The following is a 6,000-nucleotide window of genomic DNA, read 5'->3' as shown; positions in this document are numbered from 1 at the left end:
AGGCAGAGTAACCCTACCTGTCAGCATATGCAACATTTGGCATGTGTAGAATCCTATACTGAGAGGAAAGAGGTGCATGTTATTCTCTCTCCACCAGCATCAATATTGAGCACCGTCTTTCAATCCAGGTTCCTCTCACTTCTAGGATTATTTTCATTTATAGCGTTGTAATCTGCAGTTTCTGCATTCTTTGCTTTGGTTCAGTCCATGCAAAGCTTCCTATGCTTATATGAATTCTGTATATTTGCTGTTTATGATTCATTTAGATTCATAGTTCAACAAACACTGAATAAGTTCTGGACATGACAGAAGACATAGAAAGACCAATGACTAACTTGATGTCTTAATGGGGTTCATCAGGCTAATATGGAAATATGACACAGACAGAAATGACCATGTTCTTCAGTAGTTCAGTGAATGTGTGGAGGTGGCTACTCCCTGAACCAATGAAGATGGCAAGTCCAGAAGTAGGTGGTTCCCATGAGTCATTAGAACAAATAAGTTTATTACATGGGAGCCATAGTTCTGGTGATAGGGAGCTAGTTTGGTCCCATTATGACAGTCAGTCAACAACATTTTTATCGAATGCTACTATGTATCAGGAACTATGCTAAGCACTGGGGATACAAAGAAAGGCAAAAACAAACACAGAAACATTCTATCACTGGGCATAGAAGGGAAGTCTTCCCCACTTAGGAGAACGTACTGGCACAGTTCCCAAGAACAGTTATATTCATACCACGATAAGGCATTCAAGTAGGATGCAAATGGCTCGAGTACACAATATTAGTTATTTTCCTGCAAGGTAGCAAAAGAGTATATGTAGTAATAAAGGCAATATCAACATAGAAGAGAAAGGAAGGCTTCGTGGAGGCAGTGACATTTGAATTGGGCTTTAAAGGGCAGGCAAAGTATTCCATCGGTACCAAGCGAGGAGAAGAAATGCATTCAAGAGATGAGAAACAAAGTGACCAAAGGCACAGAAGCAAGAAAGCACGCGATGTGAGGTAGGAGAGGTAGAAAGTAGGGCAGTTTTGTTGGAACATGGAATATGTGCAGGGGAGTAATACGAGATAAATCTGGAAAGGTAGGATGAACAGAGAAGATGGCACAGCTTCATCTCCATCTGGAGAGCGGAGAAGCTGCTTGCATTGTTGCACTGCTCATATCTGCAGGTTGTGAAGGAACTCCTCAGAGGAAAGATAATCCAACAGAAGCAGTGTCTAGAATGGATAGCTCATACAACTTGGACTCAGGAAGATGTACATAAAAATCTGGCCCCAGGTGTTTATTACATGTGTGACTCTGGACAAATCCCTTCACCTCACCAGACCTCAGTTTCCACATCTTTAAAATAAACAAATTTGACTTGATTTCCCCTAAGTTCTCCTCCAGCTTGAAAATCGTGATCATGTGATCCTAAGGTCCACAGCAACTGTCTTTGAGAGTCAATCCTCTCCCCATAGGCTAGCATGGGTAGGACAATAGGATAGAATACCAAACCAGCTAGTAGAATCAGTCTCTGTAAGGATAAGTGTCACTATCCAGGGAAAATAGTGGCAAAGATAGGACTGACCTCCATCAGTTACAAAAGTAATAGTTTAGAGACACAACACTATTCAGAACAGCAGAGAAATATACATATCTCTTATCTTGCTCAACAGTCATCACTTGGAGGACCTTTGCCGGTGACAGGGAAATCACTTTTCAGACAGCAAAGGACATGTTTAGGAGGCCATCTGTTCTGCTCGGTCATTCCACCACAAGTACATGTTATAGCCATCCCAGGGAGGTGGTATGTTTTGGTAAATAACCAAAAAGGCAGCAGAAAGTTTTGTGGGCTTTTTATTGAGGCCAACCTCAGCAAAGGGGGAGAATTCTTAGGTTTCTGCTGAGAGTGTTTTTCCAGCAAAGGTTCCATGACAATTTCTCAGGAATTTTGTAGAGGAGATTCCTGTTCAACTGGTTATGATGCCCACTGAAATCCCTCTAGTTCTGAGGATCCATGATTCTAGGCCACAGCCACAAGTCCTTTCAGAAAAAGGAATCATATAGGAAAGAGATACGACTCATTCTGCTTGACTTCAGAGAGGAGAACTAGGGGAAATGAGTAGAAGATACATAGTGAACAATTTAGACTTGATGTGTGGAGCAACATACTATCAATCAGAATTATCCTCCAATGGAATGGGCCTTCTGGGAGGGAGTAGACTCCATATCACTAGAGAGCTTCAGGCCAACTCTGGATGGCCACCTCATGAGTAATGCTGCAGCAGGGAATCTTTTACAGATATGTTAGACTAATTAGCTTCTGAGATTTCTTATGTCTCTGATATATTGGGATTCTATGATTTTTATTTAATAAAGGTTCCTCTCTTCATCTGTACTTAAGGAACACCCATTTCCTAATATATAAAGAGAGGATTGAGAAGATCCTCCATGAATATAATCCACTGGTGAATCGGATTTTTCTGATGGTCCTGCTGTGGCAGCTCTTGCTTTCTGGATTTTTCTTCTATCCATACAACAATTTTTAAGTCAATGAAAAGGAAATTACACTTCAGGAAAATATCTTTGGGAGTAAATTGCCCAACAATTTTAAGTCTGTCTAAATAAGTGGAAAAGTAGTTAGATTGTAAAAAGCTTCTCCCATTATGAGATTAAAAAAATAAACTGATGGCAAGAAGGGATGATTTCCTAAAAGATTAAGCAGTAGCCTTCCTATTATTGGAGATAGATTTTAAATGATGACTATGGGAAATCTCACCACAGTATCCCAGATTTCACAGTATTATACTCCCAAATTTCTTTTCCATCCACAGAAGGTACCAACAGAAATCAGAAAGCAAGTAATTAACTTTAACATTTGAGATGACTGATTTCTTAAAACAAAATAAAAATAACCATGGCTTAAAGCAAATTGTCTTTCTCCATTACTTCCCCTTGATAGTTATTGGATGATACAGGTTGAAGTCGTCTCAGAGGCGGCATGATCTAATCGAAAGACAATTGCCTTGGAATCAGAAATACCTGCGTACATCTGCCTCTGATGTTCACTAGCTATGGCACATCATAATCCCCCTGAGTCTCAGTTCCCTCACCAGTAAAATAGGGATCCAAATACCAGTGGCCTTGGTTTCATAATATGGTAGTGAGGATCAGAAGAGATAATCTATGTAAGGTGGTATGTAAATGCCATTTATTATTATGACTATGTAGAACTTATTTGAAATATGCTTAAAAGGAGGTTTGCCAGCTCTGAGTATTATTTAACTAATATTATTCGGCCAGGTTAGAAAAAACACATCCTATCAACAAAAAGTTTAAGGCATTGAAGTGTTCCCCAGGACATGTCTTTCTTGCCTGAAGTGAGATGAGTATATTCTACTTGACTAAGTGGAGTGGGTGAAGAAATGGGACTTGTTATTCAGAAAGGCAGCATATATTTTATAGTCATGTAAAGTTAAGGTTCAAGGTCAGTTAAGTCAGGAATGAGTTCTTTACTGAAGGAGAAAAGGTAAATGATTTAGTGTCCAAAAGGCATAGACAGAGTCAGGATCAAGAAATTAGACCAGAATCAAAGGAGGAAAGTCAAGGATCATCCTCAGGTAGAATCCACCAAGAGCTCTCCAAGGAGGTTCAGTTATATTGATGGAGTTTCCCTGGTAAATGACCTCATTCGGGGGACCATTCTGAGTTTTGCCCTAGCCTAATTAATTTTATTGTTAGAGTCCCACAGCTACTGATTACAGGCGTCTCTCAACTTCATATACCAACATACAAGATACTAAATAACAGATAACAACTTAATATGAACGACATGGTATCTCTGTGACATAATTTCATCACTATCATACCTTTTGGTCTTCCCCTACACTTCAGGCCATTGTTAGTTTAGCATCATGTCCCAGAACAAAAAAAAAATCCCCTAGGGAACATAGAAAAAACACCAGAGAAACACAGTCAAACACAGGAAAACACATTTTAGAATATCCAAACTCCATGGCCACATTGTTCTACCATGACAAGTTCCCACTTGTCTCTTTTTTCCCCTCCTCTAACACAGAAATGACTTGCACAAGAAGCATCCCAAGGGCTGGTCTCTGGCAGCCTCAGTAAATTTCTTTTAAGGGTTGATTGCAGATAATCCCACTGTGGAAGAGATACTAGTGGGCTGTCAGAGTAATGCCTGCAACACTACCTCATCTCTGCCACAGCTCAGCAGCCCTGCCTTTCTTGCTGTGCTAACAGTGTAATGTTTTAGAATTTCTCATCCCATGAATCTTCTGAGACAGACTCAAGAAACAGGGCCATGACTTCAGGACATGCAGTAGTCTCTGAGAGGGCTTTCATTCTCTGATTCATCCTCAGGGGCATGGATTGGAAAACTTTTTAGATAGTATTCAGCAAAGCTCTTGACTTTCAGATGGTGAATAATGGAAATTATAGCTTTGAATTCTTTTTTTGTGCTATATAGTAAACAGTTTTATTAACCTATAGGAAATATTGATCAATTTTCTTTCAGTTTGTTTTTCTAAGAAAAATGTTCAGTCACAATCTTCAGAGGAAAAAGAAATTCTCTGCTGTCTTCTGTTGGTTGATTACAAGATGCTTTGTTCAAATTGTGGTAACTCAGAATTCTTTATGGTCTTGTGAGTGAGAGCTTAGGGAAACCTGTCTGGTAAAGAAGACTATTTCTTTTAAATAATGAAATATTTTTGAAGTTCAGCCCTACAGAGGCCTTTGTTGAATGAAAACCTAATAGTAGATGAAATTAGATTAGAAAAAAGTAACTCAAGAAGAAAACACCAAAGGAGAAAAAATTAGACCACATTCAAATTATGTCACCCAGCTTTCTAGAGAGGATTCAAAAATGGACTGTTTGTTCAAAAACAAACAAACTCATCAGTCCCTTCTTCACACTATTCATTCTTGCACCTATATGTATGCATATAAATACTTATACACGTAACAGGACAGGGACACAGCTTCTGTACTGGCTTCAAGCTGACCTTGGATGTTAATTCGGGGAATTTTCTGGCTACTTCTGACTGCCAAGTATAACTCAACACTGAAACACTTTAAGGATGATGAAGCAATCATTTAATTGCTTTAGGTTTATCAATGAGGACTGGGAGATTTTCGTGTTTTTTAGTTAATAGCTAACATTTACATATACCTCTTAATATGTGCCAGGCACTATGCTAAACTCTTTATAATCATTATCTCATTTGATCTTCACACTCACCCTGGGAAGTAGGTGCTATTATTATCCCCGTTTTACAAACTGAAGCAAATATAGATTAAGTGACTTGCCCAGCGTCACATAGTTAGAAAGTGTTTGAACTCAGATTTGTACTCAGGTCTTTCTGGTACCAGGCCTAGTGCTCTGTGCACTACATTACTTGGGTGTCCTGTCAGTATTTCCTTTGAGTGTAGGAAATAAATATATGGCCCGTACCTGAGATTTATATTGTATACTGAGTGCTCTTTATTTCTCTTTTTGATGAGACTCTAGACACAAGCCTAAAACTAAACTGTAACTTTCCTAGGCCATCAGGAAGTGGGATAGAGGGTATAATGAGCTAAATCAAGTAAAAAGAGAAGTCTGATCCGTATTTTAAGAAATCAGGCTCCCCCAGAACTGGCAGGGGTTTAATATAGAGGTGGCCCTTGGTAGAGAACAGGGTAGAAACAGTGCTCCAGTCTCCCTGGGCCCAGCAGCAACTCAGAAAGGGAGAAAAAGGAGAGACAGACAGAGAGAGACAGAAAGACAGAGAGAGAGAGACAGAGAGACAGAGAGACAGAGAGAGACAGAGACATACAGAGAGACAGAATTTCTCTAGAGGGAGATATATTTATATTGCGATAGCTACCCATTTAGATAGCTATTTACATAGATTATATAGATATCACTTGAGGGAGAAGAGGAGGGAAAGAGACAGAAAGATGATTTTTCTATATAAAGGGAGATATATTTATATTGAGATAGATACCCAT

The sequence above is a fragment of the Sarcophilus harrisii genome, chromosome X (genome assembly GCF_902635505.1).
Source record: "Sarcophilus harrisii chromosome X, mSarHar1.11, whole genome shotgun sequence".
Lineage (NCBI taxonomy): Eukaryota > Metazoa > Chordata > Mammalia > Dasyuromorphia > Dasyuridae > Sarcophilus > Sarcophilus harrisii.
This window is presented reverse-complemented; position numbering follows the sequence as displayed.